Raw genomic sequence first — 25,748 nt, 5'->3', positions numbered from 1 at the left:
TTCACTAGGAGGGTGGTGAAGCACTGGAATGTGTTACCTTGGGAGATGGTGGACTCTCCTTCCTTTGAGGTTTTTAAGGTCAGGCTTGACAAAGCCCTGGCTGGGATGATTTAGTTGGGGATTGGTTCTGCTTTGAGCAGGAGGTTGGACTAGATGACCTCCTAAGGTCCCTTCCAACCCTGATATTCTGTGATTCTATGATTCTAAGTGGGAATATAACTGCACTAATGCCAGCATCCTCACTGACGTCAATGTCACCAGCATCGAAACAATGATCCTCATGCACCAACTATGCTGGGCTGGACATTGTTGGTGAATGCCAAACTCTTGTCTCCCAAATCAAGTCATCTACTCTCAGCACACCCATGGTCAGAGATCCCATGGTAGTCAGAAGAAATGTTACAAGGACTCGCTGAAAGCATATCTCAAGGAAATTGATGTGGATATCACAAGCTGGGAGCAGCAAGCCACTAACCAACCCCAGTGGCGCCACATCCTTCATTAGGAAGTGGCCAACTTCGAGGAGAAGCACCTTGCCATCGAAGCGGAAAAAAGAGAGAGAGAAAGAAGGAAAAAGAAAGAACTTTCTCCAACAGGCAGCTGGCTCACCAGGAAATGTGCGGGCAGATCTGTGGTTCCAGGATCAGATTCCTGAGCTATCTCAGGACCCATATGTAAATCCATGGTAGAGATCATCCTTGAATTGAGGGATCACTGATGATCTTTCCTCTTAATGTCCATTTTCCTACCCACTGCTGTTTCTTTCTTCATTACTGTACTGTGTCTATCTGGACTTTCCTCCTAGTCAATATTAGAATCAGGCATGGAGATTACATGACCATCTCCCAACCACATTCCCCGAGTTCCTAGTTTAAAGCTTTTTTAATCTGTTGTGCCAACTTTTATCCCAGAATCTGTTTCCCTCCCTACTCAGGTAGAGTCAATCCCATAAGAACAATTCTTTGTCCATGAATGCCTCTCAGTAGTCAAACATTCCAAAACCTTCCTTATAGCACCACTGCTGGAGACATCTGTTGATCATCCTAATCTTGTCTCACCTTCATTCTTCTCCTCTAGGGACAGGTGGAATACCACTGAAGATCATCTGAGATTCCATTTCTTTAAGCATTTTCTCTATCCTGGCATAGTTTCGCTTCATGAATTTCAGCAAGAAGCTAGCAGTATAATTTGTACAACATGAAGGACAGTCAGTGGATTCTTTCCTGCTCCCATTACTATCCTCTTCAGCCTAGGGTCCACAGCCCATATCTTAGCTCCTGGCAGACAGCACACCCTTCTGTTCTCTGGATCAGCCCTGGTGAAATGCCTGTCTGTTCTTCTTAGTAGTGAGTCACTAATTACATAGACCCTGCCTCTTCCTGGCATTGGTGTGATTCTCCAGCTTTCCTCCTGTTCTTTCTATCTGCAAGTCCTTTAATTTTTTGTTCTCTCTTGCAATCTTCTGTGTTTCCCAACATGCACAACGGAAGGATGGCAAAGAGAAAGAACCGTCCCGCCCCCAAATCCTTTCTCTGATTCTTCAGCTATTGGAAGGCAGAGCCTTCTCTGGACTGTAGCTCAGCACTGAGGAAAGTGAATGAGCTGTTCTTGGTTGCTTAGAGACTAACAAATTTATTTGAGCATAAGCTTTCGTGAGCTACAGCTCACTTCATCGGATGCATTCAGTGGAAAATACAGTGGGGAGATTTATATACATAGAGAACATGAACAATGGGTGTTATCATACACACTGTAACGAGAGTGATCACTTAAGGTGAGCTATTACCAGCAGGAGAGCGGGAGGGGGTGAGAAGAATAAATATTGGGAAATAGTTTTACTTTGTGTAATGACACATCCACTCCCAGTTTCTATTCAAGCCTAAGTTAATTGTATCCAGTTTGCAAATTAATTCCAATTCAGCAGTCTCTTATACATACTAAGGTCAGAATGGACCATTCTGATCATCTAGTCCGACCTCATGCACAGCGCAGGCCACAGAATCTCACCCACCCACTCCTGCAGAAAACCTCACCTATGTCTGAGCTATTGAAGTCCTTAAATCATGGTTTAAAGACTTCAAGGAGCAGAGAAGCCTCCCTCAAGTCAACCATGCCCCATGATACAGAGGAAGGCGAAAAACCTCCAGGGCCTCTCCAATCTGCCCTGGAGGAAAATTCCTTCCCGACCCCAAATATGGCAATCAGCTAAACCCTGAGCATATGGGCAAGATTCACCAGCCAGAAACTACAGAGAATTCTTTCCTGGGTAACTCAGATCCCATCCATCTAATATCCCATCTCAGGGGATTAGTCCTATTTACCCTGAATATTTAAAGATCAATTACTTACCAAAATTACATTATCCCATCATACCATCTCCTCCATAAACTTATCAAGTAGAATCTTAAAACCAGATAGGTCTTTTGCCCCCACTGCTTCCCTTGGAAGGCTATTCCAAAACTTCACTCCTCTGATGGTTAAAAACCTTCGTCTGATTTCAAGTCTAAACTTCCTGGTGGCCAGTTTATACCCATTTGTTCTTGTGTCCACATTGGTGCTGAGCTGAAATAATTCCTCTCCCTCTCCTGTATTTATCCCTCTGATATATTTATAGAGAGCAATCATATCTCCCCTCAATCTTCTTTTAGTTAGGCTAAACAAGCCAAGCTCCTTAAGTCTCCTTTCATAAGACAAGTTTTCCATTCCTCGGATCATCCTAGTAGCCCTTCTCTGTACCTGCTCCAGTTTGAATTCATCCTTTTTAAACATGGGAGACCAGAACTGCACACAGTATTCTAGGTGAGGTCTCACCAGTGCCTTGTATAATGGAACTAAAACCTCATTATCCCTGCTGGAAATACCTCTCCTGATGCATCCCAAAACCGCATTAGCTTTTTCACAGCCATATCACATTGGCACCTCATAGTCATACTAAGATCAACCAATACTCCAAGGTCCTTCTCCTCTTCTGTTACTACTAATTGATGCGTCCCCAACTTATAACTAAAATTCTTGTTATTAATCCCTAAATGCATAACCTTACACTTCTCACTATTAAATTTCATCCTATTACTGTTACTCCAGTTTACAAGGTCATCCAGATCCTCCTGTATAATGTCCCGATCTTCTCCGAATTGGCAATACCTCCCAGCTTTGTATCATCTGCAAACTTTATTAGCACACTCCCACTTTTTGTGCCAAGGTCAGTAATAAAAAGATTAAATAAGATTGGTCCCAAACCGATCCCTGAGGAACTCCACTGGTAACCTCCCTCCAACCTGACAGTTCGCCTTTCAGTAGGACCCATTGCAGTCTCCCCTTTAACCAATTCCTTATCCACCTTTTGATGTTCATATTGATCCCCACCTTTTCCAATTTAACTAATAATTCCCCATGTGGCACGGTATCAAATGCCTTACTGAAATCTAGGTAAATTAGATCCACTGCATTTCATTTATCTAAAAAATCTGTTACTTTTTCAAAAAAGGAGATTAGGTTGGTTTGGCACGATCTCCCTTTTGTAAAACCATGTTGTATTTTGTCCCATTTACCATTGACTTCAATGTCCTTAACTAATTTCTCCTTCAAAATTTTTTCCAGGACCTTGCATACTACAGATGTCAAACTAACTGGCCTGTAGTTACCCGGATCACTTTTTTTCCTTTCTTAAAAATAGGAACTATATTAGTAATTCTCCAATCATTCGGTACTACTCCTGAGTTTACAGATTCATTAAAAATTCTTGCTAATGGGCTTGCAATTTCAGGTGCCAATTCCTTTAATATTCTTGGATGAAGATTATCTGGGCCCCCCGATTTAGTCCCATTAAGCTGTTTCAGTTTCGCTTCTACCTCAGATATGGTAATATCTACCTCCATATCCTCATTCCCATTTGTCATGCTACCATTATCCCTAAGATCCTCTTTAGCCTTATTAAAGACTGAGGCAAAGTATTTGTTTAGATATTGGGCCATGCCTAGATTATCTTTAACCTCCACTCCATCCGCAGTGTTAAGCGGTCCCACTTCTTCCTTCTTAGTTTTCTTCTTATTTATATGGCTATAGAACCTTTTACTATTGGTTTTAATTCCCTTTGCAAGGTCCAACTCTACTCGACTTTTAGCCTCTCTCACTTTATCCCTACATCTTCTGACCTCAATAAGGTAGCTTTCCTTGCTGATCCCTCCCATCTTCCACTACCTTTATGCTTTCTGCTTCTTCTTAATCACCTCTCTAAGATGCTTGCTCATCCAGCTTGGTCTACAACTCCTTCCTATGAATTTTTTCCCCTTTCTTGGGATACAGGCTTCCGATAGCTTCTGCAGTTTTGATTTAAAGTAATCCCAGGCCTGCTCTACCTTTAGATCCATAAATTCTTCAGTCCAATCCACTTCCCTAACTAATTTCCTTAATTTTTGAAAGTCAGTCCTTTTGAAATCAAAAACCCTAGTTGCAGATTTGTTTTTGTTAATCCTTCCATTTAGTTTGAACTGAATTAGCTCATGATCACTTGAGCCAAGATTGTCACCTATAACCATTTCTTCTATGAGGTCCTTGCTACTCACCAAAATTAAATCTAAAATGGCATCCCCTCTAGTCGGTTCAGCAACTACTTGATGAAGGAATCCATCAGCTATCACATCTAGAAAAATCTGAGCCCTATTATTATTACTAGCACTGGTCCTCCAGTCTATATCTAGGAAGTTAAAGTCTCCCATGATCACGCAGTTTCCACTAGTATTTACTTTATTAAAGACATTAAAAAGGGCTCTATTCATATCCAAATTAGATCCCGGAGGTTTATAGCACACCCCAAGCACTATCGTGGGAGAGGCTTTACTAGTTTTCTTCCCCAATGTAATTTTTGCCCAGACGGACTCTGTCTTATCCATTGCATCGCTTCTTATTTCTTGACATTCTACCTCATCATTGATATACAATGCTACTCCACCACCTTTACCTTTGTTTCTGTCTTTTGTTGGAGTCTGTTTTTGAAATTTTTTTGTTGAAGAATTGCAACTTTTAGGTCTGTAATCGAGTGACCAGAGAGTTTGAAGTGTTCTCCAACTGGTTTTTGAATGCTATAATTCTTGACGTCTGATTTGTGTCCATTTATTCTTTTATGTAGAGACTGTCCAGTTTGACCAATATACATGGCAGAGGGGCATTGCTGGCACATGATGGCATATATCACATTGGTAGATGTGCAGGTGAACAAGTCTCTGATAGTGTGGCTGATGTGATTAGGCCCTATGATGGTGTCCCCTGAGTAGATATGTGGACAGAGTTGGCAATGGGCTTTGTTGCAAGGATAGGTTCCTGGGTTAGTGGTTCTGTTGTGTGGTGTGTGGTTGCTGGTGAGTATTTGCTTCAGGTTGGGGGGCTGTCTGTAGGCAAGGACTGGCCTGTCTCCCAAGATCTGTGAGAGTGATGGGTCATCCTTCAGGATAGGTTGTAGATCCTTAATGATGCATTTAGTTGAGGGCTGAAGGTGATGGCTAGTGGCGTTCTGTTATTTTCTTTGTTGGGCCTGTCCTGTAATAGGTGACTTCTGGGTACTTTTCTGGCTCTGTCAATTTGTTTCTTCACTTCAGCAGGTGGGTATTGTAGTTCTAAGAATGCTTGATAGAGATCTTGTAGGTGTTTGTCTCTGTCTGAGGGTTGGAGCAAATGTGGTTGTATTGTAGAGCTTGGCTGTAGACAATGGATCATGTGGTGTGGTCTGGATGAAAGCTAGAGGCATGTAGGGAGGAATAGTTGTCAGTAGGTTTCTGGTATAGGGTGGTGTTTATGTGACCATCGCTTATTAGCACCGTAGTGTCCAGGAAGTGGATCTCTTGTGTGGACTGGTCCAGGCTGAGGTTGATGGTGGGATGGAAATTGATGAAATCATTGTGGAATTCCTCAAGGGCTTCTTTTCCATGGGTCCAAATGATGAAGATGTCATCAATGTAGCACAAGTAGAGTAGGGGCATTAGGGGATGAGAGCTGAGGAAGCGTTGTTCTAAGTCAGCCATAAAAATGTTGACATACTGTGGGGCCATGCGGGTACCCATAGCAATGCTGCTGATTTGAAGGTATACATTTTCCCCAAATTTCTTTTTGCGAATACAGACTAACACGTCTTCTACTCTGAAACATGTTCTTGGATGAGCATCAAAAGTTCACTTGCACAACACTCGCTAGCTTTCTATGTGTTGGAAGTCTAATTAACCCTCATTAGTATAGTTGTAAGTATCCCTTCCTGTCATGTGGGAGACCAGGGTTCAATTTCCTGATGGGGAGACCACAACATTTTTGGGGGAGGAATAGCTCAGTGGTTAGAGCATTGTCCTGCTAAACCCAGGGATGTGAGTTCAATCCTTGAGGGGGCCATTTAGGGATCTGGGGCAAAAATTGGGGATTGGTCCTGCTTTGAGCAGGGGGTTGGACTAGATGATCTCCTGAGGTCCCTTCCAGCCCTGATATTCTATGAAATGATAATAGAATACCACCACAATGGGCAAATTCTCTTTTACACTGATTTCTGTAATGTAAATTGTGGATGTAATTGGCAACATCATAACGGCTCTCAAATATTGAAGCTGTTCTCCTTCCAGCATTTACTCAGAAAATATGTTTTTTTTTAATCTAGAAGATACTGATGTTGCTGCTGTTCCTCTTGTTACATACACTGCATTAATTTCTTGCACTGAAAGTGATGAGTGGTTTGTAATGTCAGTTAAAGATGAGAGGCTACAAAGTCAAGTGAAATCCTGTGAACATGAATCTTGTGACATGAGGGCAACTCTTAGAAGTCCAGTCTCTCTTGAAGCTTGACAGGGAGATTAATGATGAAAAACCCACTCATGGCATTAATTTATTACAAAGCCTTTATTTATTTATTTTTCACTGAAATTAAGAAATATAATATTGTGGCATTCCATTTGGCAGGTTTCCAATATGTTTGTTTGGTAAGGCTGTCTAAATACCACACAAATCAAAACTGTTATTCAATATTCACTAAGAAATTGGGGGAGAAAATAAACTATGAAAATATGAACCCTCCTTTCCACCTTTAATTTCTTACACCCCATCCCTCCACTCCATTTCTTATTTAAATTGTAAACTAAAAAAAAAGGGAGGGGGCAGGCTGTTTGGATAAATGGGCAGCTCTTGTAGTGTATATTTCTATGTCATGTATTATATACATGAATCTAATGAACTGAGAAAATATACAGTCAATCAAAATTATCTCTGTTGCACAGTTATTTAAAGTGCAAATGTTGATATAGAAATTACCTTGCCCTATATATGCTATCGTAGAATGTCTGCATCACATCAACTTTTATTTAAAGGTTATCACTTGGAAATGTTCAAAAGTAAAATGTCTTTGCATATGTGTGGGGAGGGGGAGGATTTTTTTCCTCTCTATTATTGTCTCTTGTCTTGGTTTTTTGTTTTTGTTTTTTGAAAGAGAGAGTTTGATCCCACACTGATAGTCCTGGTATCTAGGCACAATTATATTATGTACTTACTTTAATAAGTACATGGATAATATTGTGTAAGTGACTGATGGTAGCTTGGCTATTTTTCTTCCCTTACCCCTCAAGGTAGTCCTTCAGTTTCTCTTTGCCATGTGAAACCTTACTAATCTGAAGGAAGACTCATTTTAACTCTGATTACTGGTGCATATTCAAGTAGAAAATTTTCTCCATTTAAACAGAGTAAGAGAAACCATTTCAGGAACTGTAGTTCTGTGTTAATATGAATAAGATATTTTGAACATTCCCCTTTTTATATTTGTCATCTGTATGCAAGTTGCCTCTAATCAGCTGTGAACCACAAAATTAACTTTTCCTCTAACAAGACAAATTTTAGAGAGAATTTTAGAAGTGATAAAAGGAACATCAATTTTCCTCAGGAAAGAACTGCGGAAGTGAGCCTGAGAGAAGAACAACTTCATGAGGCTCTCTTCCCATAGGTATGATTTGCCTTCTTCTTCATTGTCAATAAGAAATAGTTCTTCATCATTACCCGGGGGGAAAAGGGTGTCTAGCCTTCATATGTTTCAGAGTAGCAGCCGTGTTAGTCTGTATTCGCAAAAGGAAAAGGAGTACCGGTGGCACCTTAGAGACTAACAAATTTATTAGAGCATAAGCTTTCGTGAGCTACAGCTCACTTCATCGGATGCATTCATATGTTATGTATCCCCTTCATATGAATCGAAAGCAACCACCAGTGTGACAGCATCATCCTTGTGAAGATCCTGTACCCCCACACCAGGTATAGACACCCCAATGGCAAACACAGGCCTGAGTAACATGATTCCTATGGAGTCACCACTACTGAGTAATGGCACAAGTGGTGCAGTGGTGCAATCATGTCAGGGCCCATGAGATTATGGGGCCTCAAGCAGAGGGGCCTCTGGGGAAGAATGGGTCCTACTGCCCCCTTCCCAGTTCAGGGGCATGGCTGAGATGGGGGGTCTCTTCTCACTGGGGTAACCCCAGGCCCTGGGTATGAGCAGCTGGCAATGACCCACAGACAAGGCATGTAGGGACTGCATCATCAGGAAATGTTTGGGGCCAAAGGGGGAGATGCAGAGACAGGAGAGACCATCCTTCTTCAAGAGAGTGCAAGATAAAAACCTTGGCCATTTTGATGGGGTGGGAGTGTGTGGAAGGACTGGGAAGAATAGATTGGAACTGGAGGGGACCAAGCAGGAGAGATGAAGGAGAACTTGTGGGGGCCTGAAATGGGGCTGGAGGTAGATCAGAGAAGTAGGGGGAGGAGAGGGAGGAGAACTAAAAGGACCTATGGGATTATTAAATTGAGGTTGGTGGAGCTGAGTGCTGGACTGAAGGAGGCTCAAGGAGGCCTCACACTGATTAGGCCTCAACTAGAGATCTGGGTTCCTTGTTTCAGGAAAGATGTGGCAAATTGGAGAAAGTCCAGGGAAGAACAACAAAAATGATTAAAGGTCTAGAAAATGTGACCTATGAGGGAATATTTTAAAAAATGGGTTTATTTAGTCTGGAGAAGATAAGCCTGAGAGAGACTGTGATAATAGCTTTCCAGTACATAACAGATTGTTACAAGGAAGAAGGAGAAAAATTGTTCTCCTTAATCTCCGAGGATAGGACACGAAGCAATGGACTTAAATTGCAGCACGGAGGTTTAGGATGGACATTAGGAAAAACTTTGTGTCAGGGTGGTGAAGCACTGGAATAAATTGCCTATGTAGGCTGTGGAATCTCTATCATTGGAGATTTTTAAGAGCAGGTTAGACAACACCTGTCAGGGATAGTCTCGATAATACTTAGTCCTGCTATGAGTGCAGGGAACTGGACTAGATGACCTCTCGAAGTCCCTTCCAATCCTACGATTCTATGATTCTATCACTGAGGGAGAGATGGGGGCTAGCTCAGAACTGGAGGAAAGTGAGAGATGCCATGTGGGAGGAAGGTCTGTGGGGAGCATTACTTGCCTTTAATGTGGATGGGTATGTGTGCATCACTAAATCCCTTTTTCTTTCCCTGGATGCCCTTAAATAGAGTTAGAAAGAATTTTCTAATTTTTTCCCTGATCTTTTCTCACACTGAGGGTCATTTTTCAAATGTATTTTTCAAATATTTTAACATATTTTTAAAACACATTTGAAATTTTAGCATGAAAAAAATCGCCTTGTCATCCATGCAGTTGTCACCTCAGATTAGGGTCCTGACTCTGTAAAGACCTACTAACGTATTTACCATTATTCAAGTGATTAGTCCAACTGAGGTCCACAGGTGCACTCATGGTCACAATATTAAGCCTATATTCAAGAGTTCACAGGAGCAGGTCCTTGCTTATGCACTTTACATGGAAATACCATTAAATTCATAACTAGACTGGAAAATTAGAATGGTTGAGTTTTTATTTTCCCGTGTGGCCTCTGCCTGTTCTCTAAATGTTCTGAAAAACAAACAAACAAACAAAACAAATTAATTAACAAGAAAATCCCAGGACCATTCAATATTATTTCTTAATAGTGTCAAAAATGGAGACTGTATATGTCTTTGTTTCTAATTGTAGATATGTTTCCAGATGATCCAGACTTTAGCTTTTGCCTTTGACGCTTTTGATTGTATTTTGGTCTGTTTTGAATGATTCACTGCAATGGTATACTTACTATTTGTCCCCTACTTACACTCCATTTAGTAATTAGTCAATATGTTTGACTGAAATTACTGCTTTATTCATTTTCTTTGACTACTAGTTTTTTCAGAGCATATTGTAAGCTAACGAAATAAAAGTACCCAGTTCACAACAGCTATCCATACAGGTTCATCCAGCCATGACAGAGGAAATTATATTTTAGCCACAGATCACAAGAACTCAGATGAAGAGAAAGAATAGTCTGGGGAAAAGGCAAAAACTGGAAAATGAGGAAAATTAAGCTTTCCACACAAGTATGACATCTATTTCAGTGGAAAATAAGCTCTATATCAGATATCTTTCTGCTACTGGAAATATCCACAATTCAGAGAAATTTACTAGAACAGCATAGCTAAAGAGACACTCTTTATTCACTTTCTCTCACCTTGAATAATGAAAAGAGACTAGTCTGGAGGTTTGTAACCCCTTTCCAATCCCATACTACATGCTTTCTCTTTACTTAGCCTTCCAAATCCTATTTTTTCTTCCATAACCCAGATTTTTTGGAGATCTGTCTTGTTTTGTTGCTGCCAACCATCCTGAAAAATGCTGTAATTATAACCAACATTATCAGTGCTTACTATAATCACTTTCCATTACAACATCATTGTTTTAGTTGCTTATAACTCAGCCAAACTTTTACCATTCAGGCTAACATTTCCATGCTAGGTCTCTTTCTCAGGCTGAAGTTTTTATAGATAGTTTCATCCAAAATTATTCAGCTATTTCTAAGAACAAGATTAGGGAATAAGAGATTGTTTTTTCCCCGGTGTTGAAAAGTCTTTCAATTGTTCATTTGAGAGGTCCAGAACCTCCATGGTTTGGAGCACAGAGTTGAAATGAGCAGGGTGGTTATTTTCGAGTCTGAATAGTGCCTTTTGCTAGCCCTGTGAAAAATCCATCCAGATTTGGCTCAGTTGCAAAACCTCTGAAAATGGCTATTTGCACATGCTTAGTAGCTATGCTCATTCTATATTTACTGAGCATGCACTCAGGCTCCACATAGCTTGAGGTCCAGCCAGACTTCACTTACTGCTGCCCGTTCAGCCTAGAGGAAGGCATGGTGGGTTGAAAGCCCCAAAAAGACTATGAGTTATAGACTCAGATCTTCTGGTGAGTGGTGTGGTGTGATAAATTTACCCTAATTGGGACCTTAATTGTAAAAAGTGAGTAAAAAGCTTATAACATGTCACAATAACTTATAACAACAAATGTTGATGGGAAAAGATGCAAAAAGGGAGAACTAAAAGGACTACTGATATAATTCGAGGACTGTGTTAAAATCATGGCGGGTAAACAAGAACAGTGTGAAACTAAAAGCCAATGAACCAAAACTAATGTGCTAGAAATTAGGCCTAATTGTGGACTAAGTAATGAGGGGTGGGCTATTCCACTAAAAACTCTCTTTTTGGGTCATTAGAGAAAGAAACTTTGGTGGTGGTGGTGGGGAATTACTACTGGAGCGAGCTTCACCATCATGGCTGCCACCCCTATTGTCTCTTGGGATCCAGGACCTCCTCCATCCTAATCCTGACTAGACCAGGCCAGAGAGAGGTTGGCAGATGACATCACCACCTTCACCAGCTCCACCTAAATCCTGAATACCTCCTGGGATGTGAAACTTTGTTACCCCATCCCAATTTGTGTGTTCTTTTCCTTCCGCAGCTCATTTCTTCTCTCTCTCTCTCTCTCTCTCTCTCTCTCTCTCTCCTTTTTCCTTCTATCCGATAAGAGTTTGACTTAACTAGTCAAGACTGCATGTTTTGCCACAGTGCTGTGATCCTGTGACCAGAGGCAGCTAACTGCAATGCCCCTGAATATTTTGATGCAGGTACAAGTTTGCCAGATCTTGGAATGGCTGATAAAATTGTGGGCTGTTCCTGTGTTTTTTCAGTGGGGAGGTGGCAACAGAGACAGAAGCTTCATTTTCTATCTTTGCTATTCTTTTTCTCCCCTTTTGTGTGTGTTTGTCTTATTTTATTTTTCTTATGAGCAAATGGGATTGGATTTGAACAACAGGTATGTGCTGTTTAGGAAAGACAGAAACAAAGGTAAAGGGGGTGGAGTAGCATTGTATATCAATGATGAGGTAGAATGTCAAGAAATAAGAAGCGATGCAATGGATAAGACAGAGTCCGTCTGGGCAAAAATTACATTGGGGAAGAAAACTAGTAAAGCTCTCCTACGATAGTGCTTGGGGTGTGCTATAGACCTCCGGGATCTAATTTGGATATGGATAGAGCCCTTTTAATGTCTTTAATCAAGTAAATACTAATGGAAACTGCGTGATCATGGGAGACTTTAACTCCCAGATATAGACTGGAGGACCAGTGCTAGTAATAATAATAGGCTCAGATTTTCCTAGATGTGATAGCTGATAGATTCCTTCATCAAGTAGTTGCTGAACCAACTAGAGGGGATGCCATTTTAGATTTATTTTGGTGAGTAGCGAGGACCTTATAGAAGAAATGGTTATAGGGGACAATCTTGGCTCAAGTGATCATGAGCTAATTCAGTTCAAACTAAATGGAAGGATTAACAAAAATAAATCTGCAACTAGGGTTTTTGATTTCAAAAGGGCTGACTTTCAAAATTAAGGAAATTAGTTAGGGAAGTGGATTGGACGGAAGAACTTATGGATCTAAAGGTAGAGGAGGCCTGGGATTACTTTAAATCAAAACTGCAGAAGCTATCGGAAGCCTGTATCCAAGAAAGGGGAAAAAATTCATAGGAAGGAGTTGTAGACCAAGCTGGATGAGCAAGCATCTTAGAGAGGTGATTATGAAGAAGCAGAAAGCATACAGGGAGTGGAAGATGGGAGGGATCAGCAAGGAAGCTACCTTATTGAGGTCAGAAGATGTAGGGATAAAGTGAGAGAGGCTAAAGTCGAGTAGAGTTGGACCTTGCAAAGGGAATTAAAACCAATAGTAAAAGGTTCTATAGCCATATAAATAAGAAGAAAAACTAAGAAGGAAGAAGTGGGGCCGCTTAACACGGAGGATGGAGCGGAGGTTAAAGATATCTAGGCATGGCCCAATATCTAACCAAATACTTTGCCTCAGTCTTTAATAAGGCTAAAGAGGATCTTGGGGATAATGGTAGCATGACAAATGGGAAGAAGGATATAGAGGTAGATATTACCATATCAGAGGTAGAAGCGAAACTGAAACAGCTTAATGGGACTAAATCGGGGGGCCCAGATAATCTTCATCCAAGAATATTAAAGGAATTGGCACCTGAAATTGCAAGCCCATTAGCAAGAATTTTTAATGAATCTGTAACTCAGGAATAGTACCGAATGATTGGAGAATTGCTAATATAGTTCCTATTTTAAGAAAGGAAAAAAAAGTGATCCGGGTAACTACAGGCCAGTTAGTTTGACATCTGTAGTATGCAAGGTCCTGGAAAAAATTTTGAAGGAGAAATTAGTTAAGAAAAGGAGTATTTGTGGCACCTTAGAGACTAACAAATTTATTAGAGCATAAGCTTTCGTGAGCTACAGCTCACTTCATCGGATGCATTTGGTGGAAAAAGCAGAGGAGAGATTTATATACACACACACAGAGAACATGAAACAATGGGTTTATCATACACACTGTAAGGAGAGTGATCACTTAAGATAAGCCATCACCAGCAGCAGGGGGGGGGAAGGAGGAAAACCTTTCATGGTGACAAGCAAGGTAGGCTAATTCCAGCAGTTAACAAGAATATCAGAGGGACAGTGGGGGGGGGGGGAAGGGAGAAATACCATGGGGAAATAGTTTTACTTTGTGTATGACTCATCCATTCCCAGTCTCTATTCAAGCCTAAGTTAATTGTATCCAGTTTGCAATTAATTCCAATTCAGCAGTCTCTCGTTGGAGTCTGTTTTTGAAGCTTTTTTGTTGAAGTATAGCCACTCTTAGGTCTGTGATCGAGTGACCAGAGAGATTGAAGTGTTCTCTGGTCTGATATTGTGGCTGATGTGATTAGGCCCTATGATGGTATCCCCCGAATAGATATGTGGACAGAGTGGCAACGGGCTTTGTTGCAAGGATAGGTTCCTGGGTTAGTGGTTCTGTTGTGTGGTGTGTGGTTGCTGGTGAGTATTTGCTTCAGATTGGGGGGCTGTCTGTAAGCAAGGACTGGTCTGTCTCCCAAGATCTGAGAGAGCGATGGCTCGTCTTTCAGGATAGGTTGTAGATCCTTGATGATGCGTTGGAGAGGTTTTAGTTGGGGGCTGAAGGTGATGGCTAGTGGCGTTCTGTTGTTTTCTTTGTTGGGCCTGTCCTGTAGTAGGTGACTTCTGGGTACTCTTCTGGCTCTGTCAATCTGTTTCTTCACTTCAGCAGGTGGGTATTGTAGTTGTAGGAATGCATGATAGAGAACTTGTAGGTGTTTGTCTCTGTCTGAGGGGTTGGAGCAAATGCGGTTATATCATAGCGCTTGGCTGTAGACAATGGATCGAGTGGTATGATCTGGATGAAAGCTAGAGGCATGTAGGTAGGAATAGCGGTCAGTAGGTTTCCGATATAGGGTGGTGTTTATGTGACCATCGCTTATTAGCACCGTAGTGTCCAGGAAGTGGATCTCTTGTGTGGACTGGTCCAGGCTGAGGTTGATGGTGGGCCTAATCACATCAGCCACAATATCAGAGGCTCGTTCACCTGCGCATCTACCAATGTGATATATGCCATCATGTGCCAGCAATGCCCCTCTGCCATGTACATTGGCCAAACTGGACAGTCTCTACGTAAAAGAAATGAATGGACACAATCAGACGTCAAGAATTATAACATTCAAAAACCAATTGGAGAACACTTCAATCTCTCTGGTCACTCGATCACAGACCTAAGAGTGGCTATACTTCGACAAAAAAGCTTCAAAAACAGACTCCAACGAGAGACTGCTGAATTGGAATTAATTTGCAAACTGGATACAATTAACTTAGGCTTGAATAGAGACTGGGAATGGATGAGTCATTACACAAAGTAAACTATTTCCCCATGGTATTTCTCCCTTACCCCCCCCCACTGTTCCTCTGATATTCTTGTTAACTGCTGGAATTAGCCTACCTTGCTTGTCACCATGAAAGGTTTTCCTCCTTCCCCCCCCCTGCTGCTGGTGATGGCTTATCTTAAGTGATCACTCTCCCTTACAGTGTGTATGATAAACCCATTGTTTCATGTTCTCTGTGTGTGTGTATATAAATCTCTCCTCTGCTTTTTCCACCAAATGCATCCGATGAAGTGAGCTGTAGCTCACGAAAGCTTATGCTCTAATAAATTTGTTAGTCTCTAAGGTGCCACAAATACTCCTTTTCTTTTTGCGAATACAGACTAACACGGCTGCTACTCTGAAACCTGAAATTAGTTAAGGACATTGAAGTCAATGGTAAATGGGACAAAATACAACATGGTTTTACAAAAGGTAGATCATGCCAAACCAACCTAATCTCCTTTTTTGAAAAAGTAACAGATTTTTTAGATAAAGGAAATGCAGTGGATCTAATTTACCTAGATTTCAGTAAGGCATTTGATACCGTGCCACATGGGGAATTATTAGTTAAATTGGAGAAGATGGGGATCAATATGAACATCAAAGGTGGATAAGGAAATGGTTAAAGGGGAGACTGCAACGGGTCCTACTGAAAGGCGAACTGTCAGGTTGGAGGGAGGTTACCAGTGGAGTCCTCAGGGATTGGTTTTGGGACCAATCTTATTTAATCTTTTATTACTGACCTTGGCACAAAAAGTGGGAGTGTGCTAATAAAGTTTGCAGATGATACAAAGCTGGGAGGTATTGCCAAATCCGAGAAGGATCGGATTATACAGTAGGATCTGGATGACCTTGTAAACTGGAGTAATAGTAATAAGATGAAATTAATAGTGAGAAGTGTAAGGTTATGCATTTAGGGATTAATAACAAGAATTTAGTTATAAGTTGGGGACGCATCAATTAGAAGTAACGGAGAGGAGAAGGACCTTGGAGTATTGGTTGATCATAGGATGACTATGAGCTGCCAATGTGATATGCTTTGAAAAAAGCTAATGCGGTTTTGGGATGCATCAGGAGAGGCATTTCCAGTAGGGATAAGGAGGTTTAGTCCCGTTATACAAGGCACTGGTGAGACCTCACCTAGAATACTGGTGCAGTGTCTGGTCTCCCATGTTTAAAAAGGATGCATTCAAGCTGGAGCAGGTACAGAGAAGGGCTTACTAGGATGATCCGAGGAATGGAAAACTTGTCTTATGAAAGGAGACTTAGGAGCTTGGCTTGTTTAGCCTAACTAAAAGAAGGTTGAGGGGAGATATGATTGCTCTCTATAAATATATCAGAGGGATAAATAAGGAGAGGGAGAGGAATTATTTAAGCTCAGCACCAATGTGGACACAAGAACAAATGGGTATAAACTGGCCACCAGAAGTTTAGACTTGAAATCAGACGAAGGTTTTTACCATCAGAGGAGTGAAGTTTTGGAATAACCTTCCAAGGGAAGCAGTGGGGCAAAAGATCTATCTGGTTTTAACATTCTACTCGATAAGTTTATGGAGGAGATGTATGATGGGACATGGGATTTTGGTAAGTAATTGATCTTTAAATATTCAGGGTAAATAGGCCAAATCCCTGAGATGGGATATTAGATGGATGGGATCTGATTTACTATAGAAAATTCTTTCCTGGGTATCTGGCTGGTGAATCTTGCCCATGTGCTCAGGGTTTAGCTGATTGCCATATTTGGGGGTCGGGAAGGAATTTTCCTCCAGGGCAGATTGGAGAGGCCCTGGAGGTTTTTTTGCCTTCCTCTGTAGCATGGGGCATGGTTGACTGGAGGGAGGCTTCTCTGCTCCTTGAAGTTTTGAACCCATTGTTTAAGGACTTCAATAGCTCAGACATGGGTGTGGTTTTTCATAGGAGTGGGTGGGTGAGATTCTGTGGCCTGCGCTGTGCAGGACGTCTGGACTAGATGATCAGAATGGTCCCTTCTGACCTTAGTATCTATGAATCTATGAATCTATGAAACAGCAACAGTTCCAACCCAGCTCAACTAACTTTATCTCTTTCTCCACAAAATGACAGCTATTACTATCTTTGATACCGTCTAATATACTGTCAGACAAGGGCGGTTTTTTTCCTTCTAAAAACTCTCTCCAGTTAAAGGGAACAAGGGCTGATGTTAAAATGAAAGCCCTATTTAATATTTTAATTTGAAATGCTTTAGCTGTTTTTCCTTCTGTCTGTATCTTTAATAAAGGATAAAAAGATTGTTAATGGTGTGTTTGCTATGGTACTAAGCAGGCTGAGGTCTCTTTATACCAGATCCCAACCTTGTTTAACAATGCTTAATATTGGATATTAATATGGCTCTTGTTAACACTTTTGACTCTTTGGGCCCCTTTATTCCATCTAAATTAATGCAAAAGCTATTAATAATGTGGCACACTTCATATTCCTTTCTACTACTGACTCAGGTCTTGTACCCATTCTGACAGTCCCCAGGGTACAATCTGGACAATTGAACAGCTGTGTCCTCTCAACCCTCCAACCTGGAGTGCCTTTCATACTGTTTCGCTATGAGAACAGCTGCTCCTGGCCTGTTCACACACTGCTTCTAGCATGCAAAAATCACTCCCAGTTGAATAATATGAGTGTTCTAGACAGTCACTCCTGAATTATATTGCAGAGTGACACCAGAAATTCTCAGTCCCAGACTTGTCCCCAGAAATGTGCATCTTGTACTGTCCAGCATTCTCCTGACAATACAAGTTCATACAAAATCTGCCCATTCATTAATAGAAAATGATATGCACAAACCCTGTTACATAAATGGTGGTTCCAAACACTTCAATCCAAACACATACTGGTCTAGATAAAACAATAAAACAAGTTTATTAACTACAGAAAGATAGATTTTAAATGATTACAAATAACAAGGCATAAAAGTCAGAATTTGTTACAAAGAAATAAAAGGTAAAATGCAAACTAATACCTAATTTAACAAACTAAATGAACTTAAAGCAAAAATTACCATGTGCTTACAACATTCTGGATAAATTCCTTCCCAGCCAGGACCCCTCCCCCTGTTCAGTTATGCTTTTTTTGTCTTTCAAATGTTGTTGATGCCATAAGTAGAGAGGAGGGGAGAGAGGTGATTTGGGTTCTCTGTTCTCCCTTCTTTTAGTATTTCTCTTTTTGAGAATCTTCTCCAGTAGTTCAGGCAACAGCAAGTTTGTTTGCCAAGATGTACATTTCTCACTCACACCCTTCCTCCTGGCAAAGAATGGCTACTTAATCCAGTGATAGTCTATGTAATTATACTGACACCTTGTTGAGGCATCAATTGGTTATTGTCTCAGAAGAACCGGTTTTCTGCCCACTTTCTAACCTTGGAGCATGTCTCAGTAAAGTTATACAATAGAATCTTATAACTTTACATGCAATGTTGCCACACATATTTTACTGGGACAATAATGTTCTGCACATTATGAGTTTCAAATGATACCTCACCAGGCATACTTTGTAAAAAAAAAATCATTATAGTCTTGTAAAAGTGGTGAATATAGGGGTACATTTTGTCATACCGATACTTTAGGAGGGAAGCAAGTTATCATTTCCCTAGTGGGGTAACAGAGAGGTGCACAAGATCATAGAATATTAGGGTTGGAAGAGACCTCAGGAGGTCATCCAGTCCAATCCTCTACTCAAAGGCGTAACAACACCAACAATTCATCTGAGCCAGGGCTTTGTCAAGCCAGGCCTTAAAAACCTCTAAGGATAGAGATTCCACCACCTCCCTAGGTAACCCATTCCAGTGCTTCACCACCCTCCTAATGAAATGGTGTTTTCTAATATCCAACCTAGACCTCCCCCACTGCAACTTGAGACGACTGCTCCTTGTTCTGTCATCTGTCACCACTGAGAACAGCCAAGCTCCAACTTCTTTGGAACTCCACTTTAGGTAGTTGAAGGCTGCTACCAAATCCCCCCTCACACTTCTCTTCTGCAGAATAAATAACCCCAGTTCCCTCAGCCTCTCCTCATAAGGCATGTACCCCAGCCCCCTAATCATTTTGTTGCCCCCCACTTGACTCTCTCCAATTAGTCCACATCCCTTCCATAAAACTAGACACAATACTCCAGGTGGTGGCCTCAACAATGCCAAATAGAGGGGAATAATGACTTCCCTCGATCTACTGGCATGCTCCTACTAATACAGCCCAAGTATGCCGTTGGCCTTCTTGGCAACAAGGGCACACTGCTGACTCATCTCCAACTTCTCATCCACTGTAATCCCCAGGTCCTTTTCTGCAGAACTGTTGCTTAGCCAGTCAGTCCACAGCCTGTAGTGGTGCATGGGATTCTTCCTTCCTAAGTGCAAGACTCTGAACTTGTCCTCCTTGAACCTCATCAGATTTCTTTTGGCCCAATCCTTCAATTTGTCTAGGTCACTCTGGACCCTATCCCTACCCTTCAGAGTATCCACCTCTCCCCCCAGTTTAGTGTCATCTGCAAACCTGCTGAGGGTGCAATTAATCCCATCGTTCAGATCACTGATAAAGATGTTGAACAAAACTGGCCCAGGACCAACCCCTGGGGCACTCCACTTGATCCCGGCTGCCAACTAGACATTGAGCCATTGATCACTACCCATTGAGCCCAACAATCTGTCCGGGAGGCAGCCTTGGGTGGGTTCAGGGGGTACTGCCTCCAGGTCCAGGGTGAGAAACAGTTCCTGGCTGTTTGGAAAACTGGTTTCTCCACTTGTTTGCTGTGAGCTATCTACAACCTCCTCATCATCGTCTTTCTCGGCCCCAAAACCTGCTTCTGTGTTGCCTCCACCTCCATTGAAGGAGTCAAACAACACGGTTGGGTAGTGGTGGCTGAACCCCCTAAAATGGCATGCAGCTCATCATAGAAGCGGCATGTTGGGGCTCTGACCCAGAGCGTCCGTTAGCCTCTCTGGTTTTCTGAAGGCTTGCCTCAGCTCTTTAAGTTTCACGAGCACTGCTTCGGGTCCTGTTATGGCCTCTGTCCTTCATGCACTGGGAGATTTTGACAAATGTTTTGGCATTTCAAAAACTGGAATGTAGTTCTGATAGCATGGATTCCTCTCCCCATATAGTGATCAGATCCCGTACCTCCCGTTCGGTCCATGCTGGAGCTCTTTTGCGATTCTGGGACTCCATCATGTTCACCTCTGCTGATGAGCTCTGCATGGTCACCCTCTGCTGATGAGCTCTGCATGGTCACCTGCAGCTTGCCACACTGGCCAACAGGAAATTGAAATTCAGAAGTTCGTGGGTCTTTTCCTGTCTAACCCGTCAGTGTATCTGAGTTGAGAGTGCTGTCCAGAGTGGTCCAATGGAGCTCTCTGGGATAGCTTTCTGGAGGCCATGCCATCTAATTGCGTCCACAGTACCCCAAATTTGACCCAGCAAAACCGATTTCATGCAACTAATTCTCTTTTCGGGGGTGGAGTAAGGAAGTCCGATTTTAAGAGCCTTAAGTCGAAAAAAATGGCTTCATCATGGGGACGGGCAGGGTTTACATTGATTTAACGCTGCTAAATTTGACCTCAATGCCTAGTGTAGACCAAAGAATGAGGGAGAGCTCTTTCTCCTCCTTGAGTATGCCGTCCTCTCCCTGCTCTTTTATCAATCTGCTTTAACAATCAGCAGAAAGAAGCTACTTTCATTTATCCTACCAGATAGCAAGTAGTATTCTGCGAATTATCTGGCATGCTCTCCTTGATAATCTGAAAGTGACATTTGAGTTATTACAATTGAGTTAGAAAAGACCAAATTTTACTTGGCGACAACTTAAAATCATGAGAAAAATTGCTGCAAGAAGCATCTTTCATTTCATATAATACCCTCAATATGGCAGACCCTAAATATGACCTGTTTACCCAATGACAATAAAAACATTGGTAATCATTTTAAATTCACAAGACCCCTAATTCAATTTAATGGAAGCCATGGCTTCCATATATGGATACAGTATATGTTACAGTATGTGATCTGTATAATAAATTAATACCCATCATTTTTAGCTTATTGCCAGAGCTGTATGAACAATTGATTTTTGCTTCACTAGGTGTAACAGGAAAATCCAAAATCAGGTCAACATGAAGAGGGGGAAAATGAAAATTAAAAATAAAAAAACAGGTTAAGTTTGAATAAATGCTTTCCTTTCATTTTTGAGCTTTGTAAATATTTTTATGTAAAAATTGATGTAAATTTCAAAGAAAAAGTAATTTTGAATAGAAAAATTAATGGTTTGTTTTAAAAATGCTGAAATAAAATGTTTTGACTTTTTCAGATTTTTTTTAACTGAAACAATTTGCTGAATTTCATGATTTCATCTAGTTTATTGTAAATAAGATGTGAGGAAAGACAGAGAGACAGACGGAAGGAAATAGTTATTTAAAAATCCATATGAAAGATTTTTTATCAATTCTTTAATCTTGCCAATACTAAAGAGAAGATAGATAGATAGATAGATAGATAGATAGATAAGATAGATAGATAGATAGATAGATAGATAGAGCAAAAAGTAAAATTTTATCATTTGTTCAGTAGATGGCTGTGAAGAGAGAATAGGGTTTTGGGCATATGGTAATTTTAGTTTACCCTGTTTGTTATCTTTGTATTGTCACAACTTTAACAATAATTATGAGTTTGGAGTTTGTTCTGGGGATTGTTGTTTTGTTTGCTGCACAATTTCTTCACATTTATTTAAAATGTATACACAGCACAATCCTACCACACTTTTAAAATTCAAGAGATCACATAAATCTTCACTTTACACTCTCTGCATCTCTCTACCGCAGCTGTTCAGAAGGAAAAAATCTTCATTTAACCATCTCTGAAATGGCAACAAATGTTCTTGTTGAGTAAGAGAGAGAGTCAGTTTTATGCAGTAGCTCTCATGTTCTTGAAGTACCTTCCTGTTTTTTCTCTTATTAGACAACAGATAAGTTTTGTTGTGTACAGGTTGTTTACAACGTTAGTGCCCACTGTTTTGTTGATAACCTTACGAGACAGCAGGTAAAAAAAGGAACAAAGTAGAACTGACTGAAGTCTTTTATTTGGACAGTTTTCCATAAAAAATAGAGTCTTGGTGAAACATTTATGTATTTGTTGCAGGAAAATATCAATTTTGACAAATAATTTCAGTTTTGGCCACAGGAATTTCCAAAATGACATTTTTCAAATGGACTTTAAACATTGTTTTGTTTCTTTTTAAAAGTACAAAGCAAAATGACATTTATGTGAAAACAAACAAACAAAAAATCATTTCAAAAGTATCAAACCAAAACAAAGAAATCTTCCATGGGTGAGAAAATGAAAACCATTCAACCAAATATTTTCAAATAAAGATTTTTTTTGTTGAAATGTCTCAGTTCTCTAGCCAGCTCCAATCGAAATGGCATAAGAGGAAAAAGGTGAGGGTAGAAGTTGATGCATTGTATGGAAGAAGGGAAAGCAGGGAACTCACATCTTCAGAGTTGCCCAGGACAAGCATGGAAATGGTGATGTCATACAATTCCTTTCCTTCTCCTCTGATCTGACCAGAGCATTTTTCAAGATCAGGAAAAAGAGATGGTAACTCTCTGTGTCACAGAGTATGGTGGTATAGTTGGCAGACATGATGATGATGGCCTATGTGGTAATGAGCCTGATGATCTTCAGCCTCTGTGGTAAAAGGTTACTTCCATTCTGAGTTCTATGCATTGTCAAATTTCTAGAAAATCAACATCCCTAAAGATGTCAACCTTATCCAATCAAAACTGACAAGCAAAACACATTTAAAACATTCTGCTGTGTTACTATACAACCCATGTTATCTGACAAGAAGCCTTGAAAAACCCCTAATCAACAGTTCTTTTATTTCCTAGAAACTCAGTTCATACATTTCTCTGAGAGTATAACAACAATTAACACAACATGTTTATAAGTCAAAAGACCTTCCTGTCATCTTTCATTCACTTTGAGATTTAATTTTGAATAGGGATCAACACAAGACAGGTAAAGGCTGTTATTTTTACTCATTTTATGCAATTTTACAGGCAAGACAAACCTTTTGTTTCTGTTGCAGAACTGTTTGTAGCACAGATTTGCCCCAAATTCAAGAAGTATTAGCATAGCACTATGAATTTAGTTTTATCTCCATTATAATGAATTCACAACAAATGTGTTTCTTTGAAGAAGTGAACCAATAAAATAAGGTTGTTGCTACTAGAATAGAAACTTTCATCTTTTGATGTAAATTGCCGTTTTCTATTGAATGACTGAAATGAAGTGCTATATTCAACAAGTGGTTGCCAGTAACAAAAAGAACAGTGAAATTTAAGTTAATGGAAATGTGTGCTAATCACCACACTGCTTTGAAACATCTCAACCACCATATAGTATGCCAATGTATTGAATTTACAGCAGTATTTCCCATATGCTGGATAAGATACCACTAATACCATTATAAATATAAATTTAATACAGTAACTGTTGATTCTCTTAGTGGCATTGGGTGAAATTTAACATACTGATCCAAGACATTCAGGTTTAATAATTTAACCTTTATTTGAATCAAAACCATACTATACAGTTACAATTAGTATTAAAGCAAAAATGACAGTGAAACAGGGGAAAAATGATTAGTTGATTAGTTACCTTCTCCTGGGCTATAGGTGGGTCATGATGGATTTCTCCTGTGACTCTCCATCTATCCCCATATGCAGTAAGATATACCTGTCCAGCTTATATAATCATTCAGTCAACATTAAGCACTGCATCTTATATAACCCACACAATGTGCATGTGCAAGCTTCAGTTTACATAGTTTTTGCTGTCTACACTATTTCATGTATCATATCTCTTTTCCCATTGGTTATTTCCATTGATCATGCACTGATCATGCATGCTGACCAGGCCATCTACCCCTTACTCAATGTAAGGACGTTTCTGTTTTTCCTTAATCATTCCTTCGGCAGGTATATCAGTTGTACTGTAATGTCCTCTTATCTATGTAATATCCTCCAACTTGGATACATTCTGTGCTCAAAACATCATATCCTACACAGCAGCTGTAAGAATCATTGAGCAAGTTTACAGAAACAACAGATCAGCAAGCCCCACTTATGTCATGCAAAGAGTATGGCCAAAGCCAGCCAGCCTACTAAGTGTTACCCTGGCCTGTAGAAACTTATTCACTATAAATTCAACCATAATATTTCCCACAGTGGCTACCATTACTAATTATCTGACTTAGTGAAGACAATATAGACAAAACAGACAATCTAAACAACTGAGCAGGTTCTAAGCCAGCACAGTTTTGTTCCATACTACGTCTGGGTGACAACTATCCATTGATATTATGACTTGTTTATTGTTTCCTTCTCCCTGCATTTTTAACACTTATATGATTTTGCTCTTTTAAATAAATGTCTTACAAATGTGTATGAGAATGTACTTGTTTTCTATTAATCTGTCACTAGAGATATTAAAATATACCGTTTAGGATGTGATTTCTAGTCATGTGTTGTGACACTTACTATATCTTAGCTACATTTTTCTGCTAAATAGGCAGGATCAAGTACTAAAAGGTACACAATTTCCTGTCTACCAGCATTCAGATATAGATATAAATTTTCTGTATATTGGTCACATTTGCAGGCAAATAAAAATAAATAAAAGTTCTAAGACACTTTTGCAAGGGCAGGGTTTTAACCATTGTATCCTCTTTAAATGCTTATTTATAAAATTACATTTGAGTTATCTGTGTTTCCCTATGCAATTTCAAAAGAATATGGTTTTGTGGCATAAATATATGGAGAGAAATCCTGGTACCACTGAAGTCATGGAACCAGGATTTCACCCATGGAGTACTAATGGGTGCTCTTAGAAACCCATTTGTTATATTAAATTCCATAGGTGATTGCATGTCAGTCGTGGGTGAAGTGATTCATATTATGGATCATTTGCCACAGCTCTACAGTAAAGGTTAGAGTCTGGTTCCACTAATAATCCTATTTCTGCCTTATTGCCATAGGATAACTGGTTTGTCCTAAAAATTGTGCCCTGTACTCCAAAGGCAAAAGATTTATTTTTTTGAAAAGTTCAAAGAAACTAGGCTAAGTGGTTTGTGAGTTACATATCATTAAGAAGAATTTACTCTGATTTAAAATGTTTTTAGTGTTTGATGTATCTTTGGAAGCATCTTTGATGTATCTTTGGAAGCATCCAGCTCAAAAATGACTTGCTAGTACCCTTTCAGCCCAGGAGTGAGAATGAATTATGCCTGCAATTACACTAAGGGGGACATCCCCGGAATAGTAATGTTAGGAACATGCACGGTCTCCCTTCAATATGACTCATCCTTGTAACCAGATAAGGTGTGTCTCCTTAGAATTAATTTAGCAAGAGACAGGTACCAATCCTCATCTCCACTTAGAGAAACAAACTTTGTCTGATCATTCAGTATTTGTGTCTGAACTACATGGGCTGTCTAATTTAGGCTGTAAATTCCCTGAGAAGGAAACAATTTTCTTCTGTCTATTCTGTACAGGGCCAGCACACTGATACTGCTCA

The sequence above is a fragment of the Dermochelys coriacea genome, chromosome 1 (assembly GCF_009764565.3).
Source record: "Dermochelys coriacea isolate rDerCor1 chromosome 1, rDerCor1.pri.v4, whole genome shotgun sequence".
Classification (NCBI taxonomy): domain Eukaryota; kingdom Metazoa; phylum Chordata; order Testudines; family Dermochelyidae; genus Dermochelys; species Dermochelys coriacea.
The sequence above is the reverse complement of the archived record's forward strand: the minus strand, read 5'-3'. Positions refer to the sequence as shown.